The sequence below is a fragment of the Columba livia genome, chromosome 1 (genome assembly GCF_036013475.1).
Source record: "Columba livia isolate bColLiv1 breed racing homer chromosome 1, bColLiv1.pat.W.v2, whole genome shotgun sequence".
NCBI classification, from domain to species: domain Eukaryota; kingdom Metazoa; phylum Chordata; class Aves; order Columbiformes; family Columbidae; genus Columba; species Columba livia.
Genome location: NC_088602.1, coordinates 143,637,793 through 143,660,784, shown reverse-complemented (window position 1 = coordinate 143,660,784; position 22,992 = coordinate 143,637,793). Strand labels below are relative to the sequence as shown.

The 22,992-nt window shown below is 42.5% G+C and overlaps 1 long non-coding RNA gene across 3 annotated transcripts; it reads left to right on the top strand.

Annotated features, from left to right (window-relative positions):
* Positions 1-1,782: 1,782 nt before the first annotated feature.
* Positions 1,783-22,657, top strand: LOC110359276 (uncharacterized). 3 transcript variants are annotated; one of them, XR_010466972.1, is made up of 5 exons: positions 1,783-2,176; positions 2,412-2,458; positions 2,941-3,174; positions 8,023-19,997; positions 20,316-22,657. It is a non-coding gene; the product is annotated as an uncharacterized LOC110359276 (long non-coding RNA). The 3 variants fall into 3 exon arrangements; XR_010466961.1 differs by having other exon boundaries at positions 2,412-3,174; XR_010466952.1 differs by having other exon boundaries at positions 1,783-3,174.
* Positions 22,658-22,992: the final 335 nt, after the last annotated feature.

The window sequence follows — 22,992 nt, the reverse complement described above, 5'->3', positions numbered from 1 at the left end:
GCCGGGTGGCTGCATTCATGACCACTGGTGGCTGCAACAGGAGTGCTGGTACAAGATGCTGGAGCAAGTTGTGCTGACAGTGCAGGACTAGGGCTGACATGTAGCTAGCACACCACTGGCTCTTTCAGCTCTTTCCAGGTTGCTATTCTGCTTTCCCTGTCAGGTAGTTTTGTTTCATCCCTTTGCTTTGTATTTGCAAGTGGGAAGGACATCAGGACATGGCTGGGGGAGGTAGGGGTTGATTTGTTGTTATTCTCAAGCTTGTGGCAGGGAAGCAGGAAGGAGTTCGAAGGTGACTCAGTTCCCACTTTCTGTACTGTGTTTATCTTGTGTCAGTCACCTGCTTTGTGCTTCTGCTGGCTGCTTGAAGAACTAGAAAGTAACACTGTAGAGTTTAATTTCACTTTTTGAAGTACCAGCATTGCCCTGGCTGGAAAAAAAAGGAGGCTGGACAAGCATGCTTATGCTTGTAGTGGTATTGGAAAATTTCTCAAGTATCTGTGGGCAGGTGTGGCTCACATACTTGGGTTAAACCTGATCGCCAGGTCTAGGGTCAGGAAGGAATTTTGCCCTAGGTCACATTGGCAGGGATTATTGTGTTGGTTTTGTTTCCCTTGCTTTGCAGTGTGGGCTGTGGTTAGCTTCCTATATTATCTACTACCATCTCAAGAAAAGCTAAAGACCCAGGCTTTGGGCCCACAACTGGAAAAGTAGATCCAGCCCTACAGATCTCAGTCCTGCCTCATATAATCATGCAGTCACTTTATGACTGTGTGCAGAGACTCTAGCCTCAGAAGTGTAAAGTAGTCCTCAGGACTGTCAACATCCTTCAGATTGCCCTGTCATCTGAGCATCTCCACCTAATAAAACCCCTGTAAGAGTACGATTTGGAAATCTGGCCATGCTGCTCATCTCTCTGTCTCTTCTCCTATGGCACAGTAGGTTTGGTGGCAAAGGTTTTCAGACTGTTTTGAGTGATGCAGCATTTTGTGACATGTGCTGTGGGCGTGGATACTCCCTGGAACTTCTCAAGACTGCAGGATGCTTGTGACTATGATGCTCTGGACTTGTTGATGTGGGTGATCTTCCCTGAGTGCCACAGAGCTGTCATTTGATTTCCTGTGTTGCTGGGGTGGGGCTGTGCTGGTACCGTTCACTTTCTCTAGCAGTATCTTGTAGAAATTACTACAAGGTTTACATTTAACAATTACTGCTCCTCTACCTGGAATCACATTAGGAGGGTTGTTGCACAATCCAAGGACACTGGAATGAGAAAACATTACTTTGGAGAGATGGCAGTCTCAAAGCAGGCACTTTTCTCTGTTAATCAAAGGACTCCAGACATAACTGCACTGTTAATTCATTTCAAATATGTTGCTGCATCTGAATTTCCTAACTAACCAGTGATTAAAACAACATGCTTGTTATAAGCCTCTTGGGGAGTGGCTTTTGTGATGTTGGTATTAGTAGGATGAAAACAATCAGAAACTTAGGGACATTCTTCTGAGGTATTGAAAACCCTTAATGAGGCCCTTAGTTATGCAATAATTTCTTTGCAAGCAAACACATGCCCATTATCATTATTATTGTGCCGATTGTTGATATCCCACTGACATGAACAATTTAGAGAATTCCAAGTATTATGCAGCTCTCCTGCCAGCTCAGAATAGGCTGACACAGCTACAGCTACCTATTTAAGAAGATTAGCCTGATTTTATTTGCATAAGAATTTAAAGCGACAAAACCACTTACCACACCCAGGAAATGATCATTAGAAATGAATTACTGCACATTCTTCTGTTAGCTCTGTGGTTAACTTCTGAGTGCTAAAGTAGTTACCAAATCCAAAGACTGGACTATTTTCTCCTGGGTTTTCTAGGTTCTTTGACATACAGAGAAAACGTCTTATTATCTATACTGGTAAAGAGGGATCTTGTGTTCAACATACATGAGTATCCTTAAGTGGGCATTCCCTAGCTAAGATGACAAGTAAATCTTGGCATGACTTGCATTACTCATATGCAATTGCAGCAGTTTTGTGTGTCTGGTTGACCTGTACGTAAAGCCAGCCAACACTCTGAGACATCAGACTAAAGCAGTCGTAAAACAGTGGGCTTCATTCTCTGTTGAAGTTCCCCCAGTCCCGCTGGCAGCAAAAAGAAGCCCTTCAAGAAAGGTAAGCCATTTTATGCTTTGGTCCTTTGCTGAAGGGAGGCTGGTTGCAGAAGAGAATCTGTCACAGCAGCTCAGGCTTGAGCAGGTAAGTGAAAGCAGAGAAGGAGCAAAAACAGATGGAAAAGAGAAGATAGAAAACTTGGTACTACAGTAATAGCCAGAGGGCCCTGCCGAGGCCAGTGCTCTGCTTTGCTGGGAATGAGATTCAGCCGGGACAATCTGATTCTCTTTTTCAGCTGAGAAGTCCCCAAACACACTCAGGGACAAAGATCAGGCTGACCAGGTAAATTAAACCCAGAGATCGCCAGGTGTAGTGCCAACGATGGGCACCCATACCCGGCTGGGGGCCGCTACATATATAATGTATATGTCACTCTGCGATTTCGGGCAGGAACGGAGACTAAAGGTGCGGGGCTGCCGGTACCCCCATCCCCGCAGGAACCAAGCGCCCAGGGCGACGGCGGCTCCGTCCCGCGGCAGCTGCGGGGCCGGGAGGAGGCGGCGGGGGTGGCGGCTCCGTCGCACGGCTGCGGCGATCCGCGCCCGCCCTCTGCCGGCACCGGCAGCGCCCGGCCCGCCGGGGAGCCGGGCTCCGGCTGCCTGGGTCGGCCAAGAGCCGAGCGCCCGGGGAAGCTGCTGGAGGGGGGTGGACAACGTCGGTCTAGTGTGGAAAATAACGGTGTTGTTTCAGAACGTTAAGAATGGAATAATATATTTTTTATTTCTTTTTTTTTTTTTTCTTTGCTTCCAAAAATTCAACTCGAGCTACTTCACACCTGTTGAAATTACTGGACGTAGTTTCTTTTTGAAACCTTTACAATTTTAAAAGCCTCTTCAGTAATAATTTGGGTGATATTTTTAAAATAAGGAAGAATGCCTGAAAGAGATTTTCTCCCTCCAGCCAAATGGGAAGCAGTAGCAGTATTCAAGCCCAGCTCCTAGCAATGAAAGAGAAAAGTGAATTAAATGCAAAACATCTACCAGCCAGCAGTAAGACCAGTGAGAACACCTGTTTTTTGTTGTTGTTGTTTGTCAGTTTGTTTTCTGTTTGTTTGTGTGTGTGCTTGGTTGGTTGTTTTGTTTTTCTTTTGTTTTTGTTCACTCTTGAACACATTATTCTTCTGCCATAAACTTAGCACTCTACCAATTTTACTCTTGTCATCCCCAGAACAATGGTACAAGTTCTGGAAAGTGCTAATGATGTTATTGCTGAATCTTGAAGAAAATACATCCTTATCTTCTCCAAACTGATGCTTTTTTTGTTGTTGTTTGGTTTTGTTTGGTTTTGTGTGTGTGTTTGTTTAGGATTTTTAGTTTTAGTTTTGTTTTGTTTTTAATGGACTATGTGGCACTTGAATAGCTCTGTCAGAGAAATGAGGCTGAAAGGAGCCTAGAAAGGAAATTGCACCTGATGTGGCCCCTGATCACAGTGACAGCACTATCTGGCCATACTTTTTGAACGCATATTTGCTGTGAATGGTGTCTGAGGAGTTTCCAGCCTTCCCCAGCCAGGAACCTCACACCAAAATCTCCACGTGACTGAAAGCAGCATGACAGCTAACCATGCCTTGGAGAGCCAGGGAAGAGGTGTCCTGGGAGGAAATCAGACACAGAGGTAATGAATTCTGAGGATTCCCCACTCCACCATGGGCTGGGGCATGCCTGGCCCTGCAGCTTCCTCCCAAGCTGACCTGGGGATGGTTGCTCTCACCTCTCCAGCCTTGCTTCCTTCAGATTGCTCAGCCATCCCTGCATCATCACAGCCTTGCTGCTGGCCATGGGGTGAAGCCACGTGCTTGCAGAGCTCGTGAGCCTAAGGTTGTTTATGCTCTGTGATCCTGGGTAGTGGCAGGGACTGGCAAGAGATGGCTGTGGGACTCGGACAGCCTGGTTCCCAGGATATTAGCAGGTATATCATTGAACTGTCAATGCATTCAGCAGCTCTTCTTGCCACTTGTGGCAGTTAAGGGACCAAAAAGTGCTTGGAAGTCTGATCTGAACTGATTTCCAGGGGGAGCAGAGCACTAACATCTGTCTGAATTATTCAAAATCACATGCCCGAATGGCCACAGAAAGTAGAATCATAGCATTGTACCGGGAGATCTTCCACCTCAGGGCCGGGAACTGGCAGGTTCATGCAAGGAACATTTGTATTCTCACGTCTATACCTCTCACATGTGGCTAGATGTTTGCTTCCAAGGCTGTCAAGCTTACCATTTATGTGGGCCCTAAATTCAATGCAGACGACTTTGTCAGCTTGAGCTTCTCAGCCTGTGCAATAAGAATGTGAAGACACTGCACAGCAGTAGGGAAAGTGACAGCGGAAGAGGATGGCTGACCCTGTTGTGGAAATGCTTCTCTTGCCAGTGATGCTGATGCAGGGTCCATATAAGGAAGGATGCACTTGTGCTGTTACAAGACGAGACAGGCATTCAGGAGTTTAGGGCTCCATACTTGTCTTGCCAGAACATTCTGCCACGAATTTAGGGAGGTCCCTTAACAAGGAATTTTGTTCTCACAGTAGCTGATGGGAGTCTTTCTGTGGAATTCAGTCCTTTTATAAACAAAAATGGAAAATGTCCTCTGTTTGACACTGGAGAGGAAGTGCTTTGGAGCGAAGACCGTCTCTTGCTTTGATGGTTGGTGGCCCTTTAGTCCATCAGTTACACATGGAGCAAGGAATAAGAACTATATAATTGAATGAGAGAGAGATTTTAAGGCTCTGATTAAGGGAAAAAAAAAAAAACTTTTCAGAAGACAACTGATATGTACCTTCGGCTCAGGATCTGAATCTGGTCATGAATCTGAAGAGAGAAACAGAAGTACAGACCCCGGTAACCAGGAGGCCAGATTGGTGGCAGATAGGGCAGTCTGATTTAATGCTGCAAGGAGGTCAAAACAGAAACTTTAGCATCAAAGAAAGGAGGAGCACTGCAAAAGCCCAGTGCTCACAAGTAGCACTTACCAGAGGTATCATATAAACTTAACCCTGCTGTCGTTATTCCTATTGGAAAAAAAAGGAGGTGAAGGCCGTGACCTGTGAAGCAGAGGTCAGATGTTACAGACCATCAGACAAAGGAAGTGACAATGGGGAAATGTTCTTCTCTGAAGCATTACCAGATGGTAGCTAATTTCAGTCAGAGGAGAAGGCATGGCCATCAAATCTACATGCGCTTCCTGAACCTGACACTCAGGCACTATCAAGGGAAAAGACTGTCCTTCCAGCTGTTACAAGACAGACTATGCAATGCAAACCATGCAATTAGTCACAGTCCTGTGCTGATTTGGGACAGAATTTGCAAAGATCAGACATATAAAATGCATTTACTTGTTAATTGTTTCTGCATAAAAGCTGGAGTCTGAAATAGCCTAAAAATTTCTGCCTTAATGAAAATTTTTCCTCCTGACTCCTCTGCTTGTTTGCCAAAATGACTTTGGTTTCAGATTTAGAGGAAAGCACAGTTACTCACATCAAGGGCTGGTATGAACTGCCCGAGCTCTGTGATCAATACTGGGGTATGTCCTAGTGACTTGTTTTATGATACCAGTGGTGGAAATGCTGCTGTCTCTGCATTCAGCTGCAAGTCTGCTCACAGATTTACTGAGACATCTCTGCTAGCTGAGCTCAGGTTGGACTCCAGCATGTTTCCATATCTGTAGTGGGGAGAAGGAACACACAAATGGGCATACAGGTGGAGGTGAGCTCAGTAGTGCCAGAGTGGCATCTACTCGAGGCAGCAGGGTGCAGACCCAAGAATGGAAACCTGAATGGTTTTGTGGTGTTCATGACTACATGGCTTGCATTTAATCTCATCTGAGTAGCTTATGTTTTCTCTATGCTTCTGTTTTCCTGCCTGGGCAAGAAGGAATAGAGCCCCTGTTGTTGTAAGCAGCTGCCATGAGAGCTGCGTGCAGAATGCAGAGCTGAGATGTTGCTGTCTGTGCCTGGCAAGAGTCTTGTGAGACAAAGACTGTGATAAGGTTTGGGTTTCTTCTAGTCACTTCTTCTATAGGTAGGAATAGGGGGTTCACTAGGACTCTAGGCCAAGCATTCTTACTCTATCTTTTGGAAATCTCAGTAGTGTGATTTAAGTCTTTCGGTTTGGCAGGGCACTCTAAAGGCTTAAAAAAATAATCCAGTCTACAGAAAACAATGGCAATTAAGCACCTTCATGAAATTCAGTGTGTGCTATAGTGATAAGCTGGGTCTTTCATTGCTGTGGTGGTCAGATCTCCTCAGCATTATGCACGTGAGCAGTATCACACTCATTTTTTTTTTCCACAGTCAGAAAAAGCAATGAAGATGTCATACCTTACATGCTTACTGCTCATTACCTTAATTCCTAAAACTCTTACGACCTGATTTAAGGTCCTCACTTCTTCTAGTCTTCTTGGAAACAGGGTGCAGAGCAACACACACATATTAAAATGATCCACTGTGCGATAACCTGTGTGTTTGTATCTACCAGTAATGCCATTTTTTGTGCCTGACATGTGGGATGTCCAGCTCTGATCCTTAGAATTGGTAGCTGTAATACAGGCCAAGGAGGTATAGAGGTGAAGTTCAAAGCCATGAAGTGAGAAAATCCTCCTCAGCTCACTGTGGCATACCCCAAGTGATGCTGCCATGTGCTAAGAGCTGTCTTCCAAGACCATTTTCTGGGTACCTCAGCCACCCTGTAGTGAAGCAAGGTTATGAATACAACAGAAAAGCAGGTTTTAGCCATGACATAAGCTGTAAAATCACTCCACACTTGTACTGCTTTTGCTGTTGTTGCCTCTTGAGAAGTTCTGCTTCATCTTTTGAGTGCTGTTAACAAGGACATTTCAAAACCTTTTGCCTGTACTAAATGTGCACAGCTAGCAAAGGGAACAGAATACACACTGCTTGCAAAAAGCCTCGCTCTGCCCATTGACAGAGTTTACCAATCTTGAAATTCCCTTCAAAATTCAGGTCTGTTGAAACTGGGGCATCTTTCTGGTTTCTTTTAGGCATCTTATTGTTATTGTGTGAGATGTACTCTATGGGGCAGGCAATCATTTTAAAGAGAATGGAATTTCTCCCCCCAAACTGGCAACTATTTATTAGGAAATGTCCACAAAGTGACATCATTTTAGAACTGCACCAGTAGAGCAGAGCTGGCTGGAACTTTCAGCATGAATTCAGATTTTGTTGGACAACAGAGTCGGAGGTTTTGACTAAAATGTTTCTGAAAATAGCAAAACTCTCACCCACTCAGAGAGCTGAATGTGAAACCTCAGATTTTGATGAGGAGAAAAAAAAAGCGATGACATTTTCCTTCCAGTTCTGGATCAGCCCCAGCAATAAACTTCGCTTTATATAGGAAACAAATAGACATAGTAGGAATTAAACCATAAGCAGATCATAAATAGAAAGTACAAAAGACTAACACAAGTATCGGATATGCACAAGGCATCAAGTTGAAGAACAGCAGAAAAAAAAATGAAAAAAAGGGGGAAGGTATATTTTATCTGTTGTAAAATGAGACCAGAGTAGAGATAGAATCGTGGAATCATATGATCATAGAATAGTTTGGCTTGGAAGGGACCTTCAAAGGTCATCTAGTCCAGTCTCCTGCCATGAGCAGGGACATCTTCAACTAGATCAGATTACTCAGAGCCTCGTGCAGCATGGCCCTGAATGTCCCCAGGGATGGGGCATCTACCACCTCTCTGGGCAACCTGTGCCAGTATTTTGCCACCCTCATTGTAAAAAATTTCTTCTTCATGTCTAGCCTGAATCTCCCTTCTTTTAGTTTAAAACCATTACCCCTTGTCCTATTGTAACATGCCCTTCTAAAAAATCTGTCCTCATCTTTCTTACAGGCCCCTTTTAAGTACTGAAAGGCTGCTATAAGGTCTCCACAGAGCCCTCTCTTCTCCAGGCTGGACAATCCCAACTCTTTCAGCCTGTCCTGAAAGGAAAAAGCATAGGAGATGAAGGCACAGATGTTGTCTTGGTGCAATGGGGAAGGCTTTTGCTCCCGCGATGGAGAGCTTGCAGTCATGGACAAGGCCAGGAGCACAAGGCAGGGAGTCTGCGCTCTCTCCACAGCAACATCATCATCCATGCAAAGTAACCATGACAGTGTCCAGAATGCCATTGCGTGCTGCACAGAAGGGATTACAGGACAAGTGTAAAGGAGGACTGGTGATGGAGAGAGGTGAGACAACAACAGTGAAGGTGCAGGAGTTGGGAAGGGGGAAAGCAGGAGTGTCCACTGCAAACAGCAGCTTGCAGGGAGCCCTGCTGGACAGAGGCAGGAGAGGAGAGAGGCCATCTGCTCAGGTTGAGTTGGAAACTCTGATCACACTGTGCAATCTGGTTGGAAATGGCAGCTGACCTAACCTGGCTAGGAACTGAAGATGAACCCATGCTCTCCTTGATGATGTGAGGGACCTGGTGGCTGCTCTTGACACAGGGAAGCTACTCTTCCAGAAGACTGGCCCTGCTGTAGATATCTGTCCTCGATCACCTCCGCCCAGGCTGAGGGAATTTCGTGGATCTGCCAGAGGTGGCTGGAAGACACCATGAAGAGCCTCTTGCTGCAGCCAACCTCCCACTGACTCATCTCCCCAACAGGGCCAGGGCCATGGGACGTGCTTACCAGGGAGGTGCAGCCTTACACTGGAGAGGCAGGAGCTGTTCTAGGAGACACCTATGACTCCTTTGGCCAGCAGACCCATCTGGGACCTACAAGCTCCAGGCTCGGCTTCTGCCTCTGCCACAGGCTTTCTGGGTGCCTTTGGGCAAACAGCTCACTGGCCCCTGCAAAATGGAAATAATGAGTATCAACTCCTCCCTCTCATTTGTCTGCTCAAGCGATTTGCAAACTCAGGCTGGGTTTTGCTCCCTGTCTCTCTGTGCTCCATGCGGGGGATCCCGAGGGCATCGCCGCAGGACAAAACAGCGAGAACAACAATAACTGCGCAGTCCTGGCACAGGATGGGGGACGATTGTTTTCAGCCTCAGCAGCCCGCAAGTGTTGGTAGAAATGACAGATACAATTGGGCCTCAGGGTTTTTTCACATTTATATGTCTGGGGAAGGACCTCAGTGGCTGTTCTCAGCCACTCTGTTGAACTGAAGCTAAAGATTTGGTCAGGTGGGGGAGTGAGCAAGAGAAAGGCATTCAGTTGCCATGGAAAGAAACATGTATAACTCCTATAAATGCTTTGTGTCTTCTTCAAAGATCCTACTGGAAATGCAGCTTATTCTCTGACCAACATGTTTTCTTTGCAGAAGGCAGAAACTGACGTCTTTTTCTTTTTTCTTTTTTTCTTTTAATCTGCAGCAGCAGTCTGTACCTATGTTTTCTTCGCCTGAAATGCCTGTAAGTTCAATCAGCTGAAATGGCTTAAAGGTGGCAAGGGATGGGGCAAGTTCACATTGCTCTAATAGGACCTTGTGACAAAACCCAGCCTCACTGATGTAACTGGAGCATTTTCTTCAGATCTGGGCTGATTTGTGAAGGATGAAGCAGGAAAGAAGGAAATACTTAACCTTTCCAGTAGAAAATACCATGGGAAGCAGAGAAACTAAGACAACATTCCTCTAAAGCCCCATCACAGAGTTGTCGCCAAATCTGCATAAAGTTCTTTCTCTTCCCACTGCCTTTATAAGAGTATAAAAAAGGCATTTCTGAAATTTTGCTGGTGTTGGACTTTGGAAAAAAACCCAAACAAACAAACCCCTGCAACAGCTAAGCACTGTTATTTAATAGATCTTTAAATGCTAACCAGCAACTTTGAATCACAAAAAAAAGTTGATAACGGTTGTCAAAATTCAGCATTAACAATTTGAAACAGATGCCAGACCTACCTGCATTCAGATTTATGTGCTATGAATGGGTTTATTGGAGGGAACGGTGGCGGCACCTGCCAGTTATCATGAAAAAGGTCTGAACATTCAATTTGTGGAGCCATTTCTTCAGTGCAGTCTGAGACACAGCTCAGTGCTTCTTCCAGCCTCATCTTCAATGCACTGTGGAGCACATTGTACTGAGGAATCTGACGGCCCTGGGCAGATGGAGCGGTGATGTCATCGGGCTTTTCCATTTCTACTTCCTACGAACATTTGCCTTATTCTTACATCCCAGCTCTTTCTTGACATGTTTTAGACTAGAAACATTTTTCTTTTTTTTAGGTGCAGAGAAGGAATCACTTCTTTTTAATTTCAGACAAGATCTGGCAAGTGAGCTCTTGTTGCTAGTCAAAGAAAAAGCCTTAAAAAAATTAACACAGAATCTGTGTTTAGGAAAGTGATTTGCATAAGCCGTACACTCGGTTCTTAGAGTTGGAACAGTTCTAACCTATGACAAATTCCTCTGTCTGGGCTGTCTTCCAAAATCATTTTCATCTACCCTGGCAAAAGAACTGAAGTCTGCGTTCTGCACTAATTAACGGCCTTCAGGAGAAGGGCCCCAGTTGAAATGCTGACACACTTTGTACACACTTTATTTGTGAAAGGGGATACTGAGCCCATTTGATGGCGCCTCCTGCTCCATCATGCCATGCAAAATTTTAAGTGGGTAAGCAAAATGGGTACAGTTATGTCTTGTTAAGATTCTGAGTTGCTAAAACACTGCAGTTTTCCTTATTTAAAAGCATGATATTGGGAATTTTTAATCTTTTAATATCATTAATAAGCATTAAAAAGACTAGAATCATGGCAGTTCCTTAGTGACATTCACTACTTTTATGGAGCATTCTGGCTTAATGCAGCTGAGTCTTTGTCTCACTAAATGTCTTAGTTTTGGAAACAGTAGAATGTACACCCAACATCCCTTTCACATAAAACTGGAAACTGCTGAAAAGGGAAGGCAGATAAAACAGCTGTCCTGATAACTCTGTGGAATCCTTCTAGCAGGTCTACCCAGTCCCATAAGGAAGCTTTCTGTGCTAGATCCATGAAGATTCATAGCTTTTAGGCACCCAAAGCATTCAGTCAGAGTCCTTGGTTGAGCAAGGCACCCAGAAAATACATGTGTAGAGTCAGGCATACCAAAACACAGCACCCTAAAAAGCTAAGGGAGACACCCCTGTGTTGTCACTAATAAATGGGAGATGACATAATGTTAGTCTTCTGTGGAAGAGCATCCATCCCTGTTTGGACCTCTCACCAACAAGCTTTCTTCTGGAGCTTTGTGTTTGAGCCAAGAGAGTTCCTACTTGCAAGGTACAACCTTCTACAAGAGGAACAGCCTACGCCAGGTCCAGATTCAGTCCCCGCTCCGTGTGATATGATTACTGCCTTTGCACTGAACATCCAACCACAGAGCTACCTGTGGAAGGGAGGCTGTCTTAGTATCTTCTTCTGAGGTTGTTGACCTGAGTATTTACCATCTGCTTTGGAGAAATAAAAACACATGTGCTTGGACTGAAGGGATGCTGGATGCTAACTATTTCATCCAAGTGCCCATCATGAGGCAAGGAAAGAAACTCCTTTTCTGGCTTCTGTGTGTGGAGCCTCACCTAGGAAGCATGCTCTGAAAACATTGATTATGCTCAACTCTGCAACTGAACCACATGGAGAGCTCCTGTGGAGACTAATAGAGCTTAACCAGGGCTCAATGCACTCACCCTGGATAGGGAAAGGAGTGAGGTACATCTATCCAGCAGCAGATGTTCAGATGCTTAGTGACCTGTGGGAGAACACTTGGTAGATGCAAGGACATTTAGGCAGCTGCATGGTGTTCAGGGAATTTAAGGAATCCTAGCTCTTATGTCTTAGGCTTTTCTCCTTTCTCCTTTGTGGTGAGTGCAGAAAAAGAAAAAAAGGAAGAACAGGAGGATTTCTCTCTTAGATATTCTCATAGCTTTTCTGTCCTCGGTAAACTATTTCATAGTGAAGCAGGAATGCACTGACATTATAGCCACCAAGAAAGATCCAGGATTTTTGCTAGCAAATAAACTAGCAAACATAATCAACATTCTTTGTGAATCCTCATCATTGCCTTAGGAGGAGGAATTTCAAGTCTATTTTCTACGAACCTTAAATGTGAAGTTTCCGCAAGCACAAATGCTCCAATATTTTCTCTTCTTCTTGGGTACAGAGGACAATTCTGTCTTGTTTGTGTCCCTAAAAGTATTGACTGTGTTAAACACTAGGCACGTGCTTTCAAAAGAAAAGCACCATGAATGCTTACATGTCCCTGTATTATCAGCCACGTGCTTCATCACTGGGAGACAAACAGTCCACTGAAATGTGGCTGGCCTGGACGTTCCACATACCAAGCAGATGCAAGCAGAATGCCATAGGGAAATAAGAAACACATTGTATGTGATTTAAAAGGCTTACAGCTATGGAATATCCTTCTGAAAGCCTAATGAATATCTCCAACACATACGCAATCGAAATACAAAACGCGCCCTGCGTCAAAATATAAAACCTCGGAACTGGAGATAATCTCTGAAGAGACCCACAAAATAAATCTACTGACAACAGCACCTATAATCAGACAAACCCAGCATTTGGCTTGTCAAAATGTCTCCAAGCTCAGGATTTTCTGTGGAGAGGAAACTATCCACAGAGATTCTTTCTTGGTTTTATGCCTTCGGTTTGCCACTCAAATAAGCTTGTGTGCTGGGCTTGGGGATTTTCTTTGTTTTGCTTTCCTAGATGCTAGTATGGTCCAGACTGACTTTGACAAAATTACAGATTATAAATTTAGCTTTCTTTCCACAGATCTGGAAAAGGACCATTTAAACATGCACTTGTTCAAGCGACTGAAAATTGAGGCTTTTTTTTAACCTGTTGACTGTGGAAGTGATAATACCCTACATTTACATCCAGCAAGGAGAATATTTAGGAAGAAGGAGAAGGGAGAGGGGAAAATCTCTCAGGGTTAATCTTGTAAAGGTGCTTTTTTGTTTGGACCTCCCTGGTTATTTCACACATGAGCTCTTGGAAGTATGCCTGCAGTTTCCATCAAAAGCTGAGGTGGCAAAGGTGGCAAAGGCAAGGTGAAAGAGGTTAAGAACATAATTTCACCCCTCATTCTCAAAGGGAAACACATCTCTGAGATAATTTATTCTAGAAATGTGTTAATTCCTGAGTTTTCCCAGTTGCTGTAATAAGTGGAGGAATGGCTGGTGTTACCGCTGTATTGTGAGGTGAGAAGCAGGGTTAAGCAGGCCAGGTTCCGTCACTTTTTGTCAACAAGACTGGTTGTAACAAGAGCTCAGAGCATCTACTCTGTGATTAAACAAGATGAACTCAAGGTAATTAAATAGCATATGTTGTGTTGTTTCTTCTTGTCCCTATGTCACACACCTTACATAAAGGAGCTATGACACACCTTAAGGAGCAGAAAGTGTTCAGACTCTTCTCCTCCAGAGAGCGCAAAAAGCTTACAAACACACTCAAAAAGCAGTGGACAAGTTCAGCTTTGAGAACAGACTCAGCCTTGCGCATACGGTGCACCAAGTGTATCAAGGCTTTGAAGCAAAAGCAGAAATGGCACAGCACATTTACACAGAAATCCCAGGAGGTGCCTCAACTTTGGGTATAAAGTTCTGGGAAAAGGTGTGGGAAGACACCACCATACAATAATAACACAAAAACTCTGCCTACCATTCCCCAGGTTGGTCTTGCATGGACAGATGATCAAGACTGCCAAGAACAAAATATGTACTTTCACATACAAAAAGAACAAGTAACAGATATGATAGACAGAAACTAGGCTGAGACTCAGGAGACCAAGCTGAGAGAGTTCACTAATTTCTGCCACTGACCTGCTGTAGGACCTTGGGAAATTAATTTTGCTTCTCTTTCTTGCCCACTCATAGTATATTTTCAGGGTGGGGACTGCCTGTTGCTACCATTTTAACTGTACAATGGGAACTCAGTCTTAGTTCAGGCTGTTGGTGCTACTGCAATTGAAATAATAACATGTAAAGATAGATTATAATAAATAATCAAATCAATTGGTGGAAGAGTGCAGATGGGAGTGAAAAGAGATATGGGTAACAGAATATGAATGAGCAGAAAAGATAGGGAGAAAAAATGGCCTGAAAGGAAGAAAGTGAAAAAAGGGAATAAACAAATGGTAGAAGAGAAGTTGAACACAGACAGACACTGATCATTCTGAGATCAGCTGGTGCATGTAGTTTCCTGCCATTCAGATGGAAAAAAAACAAAGTTTTCCCTTGGCCCCAGTAAGAGAACTAGTGCTAATACCATCCTGCCTGTCACCAGCTGTCTGCCAACCCTGGTTCCCTGTTTGTGAACTCCTAAAGAGCATTTAGTGATTTGAACTTGTAAGATACTTGGTTAAAGGCAGTGGAATCCCTCCTTAAAGACCCAGCACAACTATAAGACAAGGACAGTTGCCAGCATTTATTAGTCCTCCGGGGGCCATCTTTGACCTGTGCTAATGTAATCCTGCTTAAAACCTTCTGGCATACCTGGGACCTGACTGTCTACAACAAAACACCGGTCTGAAATATTTACAGATTAAGATAAAATTATAATATAATTTCCAGCCATTTTTAGAGGAAGTCTTCAGCTTTACTCGTGACTACGTGATACAAAGTCTCTAAAAGGCTACCAGTGACAGCTAAGTAGCTCAGAATATTATGATAGAAGGTGAAGTCTATGGAGACAGTCAAAGCCAATGCTTTTTAAAGTCGATTGAAAGATTTCTCTGTCTCTCTGAGTGTTGAATTGATCCGTGAGAGACTGAATGAGATCCAATTGAGGCCCACAGTTACCAGAAGTTGCTACCAACCAATGGCTATTTAGTGAGTCACATTAAGCAAAAAGATGGCTGCAGTAACGTGCTCAGTGACCAAAGGCTGTGGACACAAAATATTTTTCATTCTTTGTAGTGTTCTGGGGTCAGAAGACCAGGAAGAAAAGGGCATGAAGGCAATAATAATGAATTTATCAGTCTACACATGACACTCACCGAGAGGTCTAGAGGAGCAGTCAGATGAATGCAAACCCCATCCTGTTCTCTAAAAGGTATTTGGTCCACAGGGCTGCAGGCTAAAGTCACCATGTCTGTCAGGCTGACTCTCTTTACCCTCAGTAAACTGTTGATTTAAACCAAAAATCCAAGAATTGACCTACCCCCACAACACTGCCAAATACAACTGAGATGTCTTAGAATCTGCTCTCACTGTGTCTTTTGTGTAAAATGTTTCCTAAGATGTCTCTGTGTGGCTATTAGCTATTGTAGTTGCTGTGCCACTAAACTCTTTTAAATGGCAAGTCAAAGTGTCTACTTGAGATCCCTCCTAAAATCCTCTTTCGTTATGAATGACTCTCAAGCTAAACCTGGAAAACAAACAAACAAATAATAATGAAACTGCTAAGGAATGGGTAATATTCCTTTCTTTCACGCTCACTGAAAATAACTCAGAATCATATATTTAAGGGACCACAGATTTCTGGTCAACCTGAAAGAAGACACTGGAATGAAAACTGGTGAAGACAAAGGATCAACATGGTGATTATTCAGCCATTGCAAGTCTTTCAGGGGAAAGTTAAACTAAACACTAGGACACATTTTCTATTGGTGAGGATGGTTTATAGAAGAGGACAGAATACACTGCCTAGAGAAATCATGGAATTTTTAATTTTGGAGACTTTTAAGCAGAGACGAGGCAAATGTTTGCTAGGAACAATTTAGGTAGCACCGATGCTATGGTGGAGCAGGGGAATAGACCAGAAGACCTTTTCAGGTCTCCTGTAAATTTATCTTCTTTGATTCTATGCCTACAAACAGAAAGGAGCATTAGCCCAGAACATGCTAAACTTGGGAAGGTGTGCAATAATGTTTTAAATCTATTTATATACAAACTAAAGTTTAAGAAAATATACATATGAAGTGATGAACTGCAAATGAGAGATGACAGAGAAGTAAAACATGGGTATTTGAAATGCGGGCTGAAAATAAAACAGGGTTCAGCTCAGAAAATGCATGTTAACATACTTGGGAAAATATAATCTGAAATACTACCCTCAGTGGGTAAGCAAAGCCTGAAAATCATTTATGTTACAAAGGAGTCTTCTGGCTGACTGAGTAGAGTGAATTAGATTGGTGTGTTTAAAGCACCACCATAATGGATGCAGCTCAGCTAAGACTTTAAAATTCAGGTTTGCTGCTGCTGCAACTGAGGCACACAAATAAATCCCCCAGCACTCATGGTAACAGTCTACCATCTGATTTATACTGCCATTGAAAATTTGGCTTAAGTGTTTAGAAATTAAGCTGACCACCTGCCCTAGGAAATAGCTTTGGTGTTGAGTATCCAAAGCTTCACCTGGAGACCAACAGGTGGCTCTAGAGATATGGCCTGATGATGAATTGGCTGAACACTGTTTTCCAACAGAGTGAGTAAGGCAACAGGCACCCTTTTACCCATCCCCAGTTTATGCATAGTAAGGAAGTCTGAGCAAGGTCTTAATCCACTGACATTAATAAACAGTAAAATTAATCTTGCTGGGTTCTGTGGACACAGAATTGTACCAATACTGGATATTCAAAAATTCTGAGATTAGCTGGAAGAAACAACTAGGCAAGTAAGTGTGAAAGAGTTCAGGTGATGAGATAAATCATAGAAGTGAGCATGGGTTAAAACCACCATGAATGCAGATATTTACAATCTCTCAGTTTTTCAATTCTTACAAACTATTAGTCTCTTTTACCTGCCTTGGCTACAAGCCATCCCTATCTGTCTGTTCAAAAGGAAATCTAAAGCCATTGAGGAAAATTCCTTCTCCACTCGATAGAAGCAATCAAATCAAACTCCAGGTCCTTGCTTATGTGAGGAACTTTAGAATGTAGGTAGACAGAGATGACAGAAACACTACACCCCACTCGGTATACTCTTGGCAGCACCTTTTTACCTAGTTACAGAGAAAAGCAACATATTAATTTCAGAGACTTATATTTTCTCAGAATCTATAAGCAATAATTTTGTTTTAGATGTTTTCTTTAACACGAAGTTCCATTCTGTCAGTGGCATACACAACAGCTCCTGCCATAAGGACAAGTCCAAGCACGCTACGAGTTCATGAAAGACCTTATGTCAGCTGGTGGAAGCAATGGGAAAGTCTGCGTTTGCTCTGTGTGGAATCTACAGACTCCCGTAGTGAACTTATTTGTACTTACACACAGGAGTTAGATGTCTTGTCACCAGATAGAAAAATTAGTTTGCTTCTCTTGGCCTCTAATACTCCCTTTGTGATTGTTGTATCCTTTTCTAACTCTTGACAGCTCTTACTTGTCCATTTTGAAGGAAGCAGAAGATAATATTTCCACAGGAACTAACCTACAGTCTGAGGAGTCTGTCTCCTAGCTCTGTTAAGATGATAGCCACAGAGTAAACCAATCCTTCCACTTCTCCCTGCTCTTGATACTATTTCTCTATCCAAAGGAAGCTTTAATTAGACCTCCCTGTTTTAACTACATCATGCACTGAAATGAGGTCATCGCTATAATCTGGTAAATGAGGTTGATCTGTGTGGTCCTCCAGCTGTGCAGAGAACTTTTCTTCATGCGACTTTTCCTGTTCACTGTGAAAGGAATTTTATCTGACATTTTTTCTATCACTGTAACTTATGAACACATGGAAAGGGTCTGATGTTGGCCTTCACCACATTAAGCACAGAGAAGGTGTGTTGGACAAAATCATTGTGCAGGATCCTCTGCCAGGGCCTTCAGTGGTGGAAAATACAGCATGATTACTGGAACAAGCCATGTCAGTTTCCTGCTGAGAAATACTGGATTGGCAAAATATGCCTGTATAGGAAGCAGAGCCATCTGGAAATATACAGGCCAGGTCACCCAAGACTCATGCCTTCTCCCTGCTATGGTCCTAGTTCTGTCGCAGGAGCCCTTTGGGGTGCAGAGGGTCAGTTTGTTTACTGAACTCCATGGAGTCATTCCAGATTTAACAGTAGCGCAAACACAATCAAACCTGGGCAAAAATGCATTCAATAAGCTGCAAGAACCAGAAACATGTTAGTTTTCAATTCACTGACCTTCTTTGCAACCTTTATGTATATTTACTGCCATGTAAGTGTTCATAAAGTAACACAAATGACTGGCCAGGATCACCTAGGAAGAAGAGTTATAAATCCTGATGAAGGGTAGTGATTACTGTCCTGGGTTCAGCTGGGATAGTTAGTTTTCACAGGAAGCTGAGAGGGGGCACAGCCAGGACAGCTGGCCCAAATTAGCCAAAAGGGTATTTGATACCATATGATGTCATGCTCAGTATATAGCTGGGTGAGCTGGTTGGGGCAGGGAATCACTGCTTGGGGTACTGCTGCTTAGGAGTGGGCTAGGCATCAGTTTTGTGAGTGGTTGCATTGCATATCCCTTGCTTTTTATATTCTTTTATTGTTGTTATTATTATTGTTGTTGTTTATCTCTTCTTCTGCTAAACAGTTAAGCTGTTTTTTATCCCATCCTACCAGTGAGAGAGGGGTAAACAAGTGGCCACGTGGTTCTAGTTGCCAGCTGGGGCTAAACTGTGACAACTACTTACTGGTGTTTATTTCTGTTATGTTAGTTATGTATTCTATTACATTTCTAAGCAAATTCCTTTCTTGTTTAAATATTTAAAGATCTCTTGCACAAGCAGACATCATGTTATATGTCTATTCCTATGGAATCTTGTAACCCTCAATTTAATTATTCAAAAAACCCCACATCTTGTAGCTCATTATCAATTTTCTACCTTCTAAACTTCCTCCATTATTACAGTGTTTTTTTCTGTTAAAGTATTTTCTTGGACTAGATTTATCATTCAAGGAGCAATCTTATAAGAATGTACAACTGAGGGCTATGGTGCCCTCATACTTTGCTAAGTCAGGCCTTAACATATTTTCTTATAGTCCCTCTGCTTCCATGCAGTGTACAATAGTGTATTGAAAACACATCTCACTTGGTGTTCACTATCACTCCTTGGCCTCTTTTGGTGCTGTTTCCTTGTCTTCCGCAATCCACTATGTATTTGTATATTTGTATTTCAGTTTTTTTTTTGTTTTACAGCTGCCTTGCATTATTCTAAATTCTCTCTTTCTTGATATTATAGATTATATTATAAATATTATATTATATTATTCTGTCCTGAAACTGTATGCAGTCTCTCATTTTTTTTTTCTGAGTCATATTCTATGCCCTCAGTGGTCACTTTTGTCTTTTTATTATTGGCATTATCTAAAAATTTCAATATTATCCTATTTTTTCTATTTTTCACATTATATAAAATCACTCTTAGCCTTCAGTCCCTGCATTTGTGTCACAACATGTTGTCCCTGGATCTCCATAATGTTTCTCATGACACTGTGCAGATTTCTAAAGAACAGACTACACAGTACAGGATAAAAAAACCTGGTCGTTTGGACACCAGTCTCAAACTCGCAAATTCTTTCAAGGGGTAAAGAGCAGAGCTGGAGAAATGCTAAAACCATAGAGCTTGCTGGGGGACAAGGACTGGCTGGAGTGCACGAGTGACAAGCTGGTTTGCTGTAAACCCTGATTTGATCCAGAGAGCAAGGAGCTTGCTTTTCCTTTTATGCTCCCACTTTCCAATTTCATTGATGAAAAGTTATCTAACAGAGAGAGAATCAAGCTGTATTGCATTCAGTGTGTACAGAGGAGAAACAAACCTGGTAATGACTCAATATCTCCTGGGCTTGACTCCAAGAACAGTGAAAACTTGGGGTAAAGACCTTGGACCCCTCTGCATGGGGATAAACTCTGCCTGAAGAAAGGTACTCAGGAAGGACAGGAACTCTGGTGGAAACAGCCAAGAAGAATGTGTAAAATTTGCATCGAGGAGGTAGGTAAACAGTAGATTTTTATGACCGACTATTTTTTTCAGACTGACTTCCCCAGCTATTTTGCATGCTTTCTAAATCCATATGTTTGCCAAGAAGGAGTAGTGCAACTAATATCAGCTCCTACGAATCATGGCTGTATAAATGGGTCTGAGATGATGGAGTTGTGCTAAGTTCTTGTCTGATATACCATGTTAAGCTTTGTTGGCCCAGCATCATGCTGCTGGTGAGAGCATGATAGGCAACAGCCAGTTCAAGACTGGCAACTGAACAGAGTTGCCTGCAGTCTCACCAGACTGCCTTCCCCTCTTGTATTTCAGGATTGCTTGTAAAATTCCTCACACTTTGTATCCCTTCTGCAATGGCACTGATGATGCTTTCTGAAGCTGCAAAAAACCAGAAACACAACAGAAGTGTGCTCTAAACCAGAAGTGATGTACAGGTGTGATACACCAGATGTACTGATAAGGTCAATTATTTTAAAAGGGAACTGAAGAGACTGTGCACGCATGTGTCTGTGTGTGTGTGAGCACAATGTAGCAGATGTATCTCAATCCTCTACCTCCCTCCTGCTGTTGGAGGCTTGAATTCTCCATGGCTGGATTCTGTAAGAGGCTGCCAAATGGAATGATTACAAGAGGTGAAGAGCTGCTCTGAACACAACTCAGACTGCTCTTCATTGTCCAAGTTGAAAGAAATATAATAAATACAGAGTGAAAAGTAATTTGGGGTTCTGAATTATTTGGATGCTCAGAACCCATAGCAATTCCGTAACATTGGTAAAAATTTTTGTGAACAACTCAATGTTTATAATGTAAATATTTCCTTATTAAATGGCATTGCCAATAGAACATTTCCAAATGTAAGTATATTAATTTATGTAAATGTATTTGTTACTTTTAAAATTAAACCCACTGAATTTGTGTGAAATACAGCATATAAGATAATTTTGAACCACTTTTGTGCTGAGCTAAAGGTCAGTATTTTTCTGTACGTCTTTATTTCTTGTTAGTTTACTGTTTTGTAACAAGACTGTAGATTAGCAATATTGCTATGCAGGAACTAGCTTAAAAAGAGAAATATCTAGAAAATATTTTCTTAAGGAAAAAGATTTTTGTTCCTCATAAGGCAGCATAGATGGGAGAACCAACCAAATAACTAAGTCCAGTCACTTTCTAATTTCTGCCTTGCTTATTCATTAACTCATCGCCATCTGAGAAGTGGAGAGCAAGCACGCCAGCCTGAGAGGCAATCACCTGCTGCAAAAGGGCTCAGAGCTGTTACGTTTTTCAGAAGGATTCTGATGCACCGCTACCACCCTGTGTCCTGTGGTACCTTTACTGGATTTCAGACACAGAGTCAGCAGTTCCCATGCCCTCAGAGCCCACAGGTCCTGTGCCACCCTCCCTGTTCCTCCACTCTGCCAGAAGTGACTCAAGGTTGCTGGATTTAACTATTAGAAGACACAGCTTTAGTACCATATCCACCAGACTGACAACAAAATATACCCTGCTGCTACCTCCTCTGCTCAGGTCAAGTTTATCAGTAAGCATTTTAGTCAGTCCAGATATGGCCTCTTTACAGGATTTTTCAGTGTCTGAAAGGCAAATATGTCCCTTAGTGTTTTTCCCAGTGTTTTTGTTTCATCAACTATTGGATTTCCAGGCTGGCTTTCTACTTTGCAAACAAAAAAACCACCTCTTCTATTTTTGCTTATTAACTTCTGGATTAGCATTAACATAACACTGGGCACATCATTTTCTGGCTTCCGCTTTTCAGTGTCTGACTTCTGTGAATATATTTCTTCAGCTTCTTTTGGTGGATCCTGACATCTTTCTGCAAATCTTTGGAAGGTAGGATCGTGAGACCCCTGTAATAACAACCCAAAGGCAGTGGGACCTGTTTTACTAGCATTGCCACCTTCTGTTGCTTTTTGTTGGTATTCTTCTGCTAGATTAGATGACACTGTATGGGCAACAGTGCAGTCAAAATCAAGTCCATGACTCTGGTTACATTTTGGCTACACCCTAAATCCAGGGCATGTTCTTTGGTGATCTCGTTTCAGCTTCCTTTCCTGGTTATGATTTTGAGCATTGGCTGTATTGGTTTTGGTCTTCATGCCAGAGGGTAAACCCTTGCTTAATAATGTGGTTACCCACATCTGCACAGGTTGCTTCTTTTTCTTTTGGTAATGTTTCAGTCCTTGTTGCTGTAAACTTTCATTTTGAGTCTTTGCATCTGTTCTGCAACCTGTCTTTGTGGAGGCATATGCTAGACATTATCTCCTCCCGGTTTTGCACTAATTTCTGCAGCCTTTTGACTGCCTGATGTGAACAGAGTCAGCTTCACTGAAGAAGCAAACTCTGAATTAGTCAAGAGTTGGCCTGCTATGTTATGTAAGTTTTTCATAGAGGAGTCTATTAAGTCTGAAACCACGACCTTAGAGTGCTTCAGTAGCATGTTTTTGGCAGAATACAAGCTGTGTTTGAGTCATTTGCCTGACATTTCCTGGTCTTCATCACTGAGACCATTATGACTGAAATGAAATTATTTCTATAAATTAGTATGTCTATGCTTAAATTATCTGCAAATTCATCTTGGCCAAAATGCGTGGTTTTTTTTTTTTTTTTGTGTGTGTGTGTTTGGGTTTTTTTTTTTTTTTTTTTTGTGATGCCATTTTTGCTTCTCTTTTCATCCCATTCTTCTCTTCTGGAAAAAACTAATTTCTACTGGAAGACTAGTTTACTTATTTATAGAAAATGTCTTGTTGAAAGATGGACTCTCTTCATATTTTGTTTCTTTCATACTGAGATGAGTAACGTTTGCTGATGGATTATTTTTCTTTATTTGTACCTAGTCCAACAGATTTATGACGAGGGTCTCCAAGGACAGCAAAACATGGGTCAGGGCCATCTGACTTTTCATTAATGTCTTTATAAACCATTGCAATGACAAGATTAGAGAGTCTGTCAGCCTAAAAGGAAACCTCTTCTAACT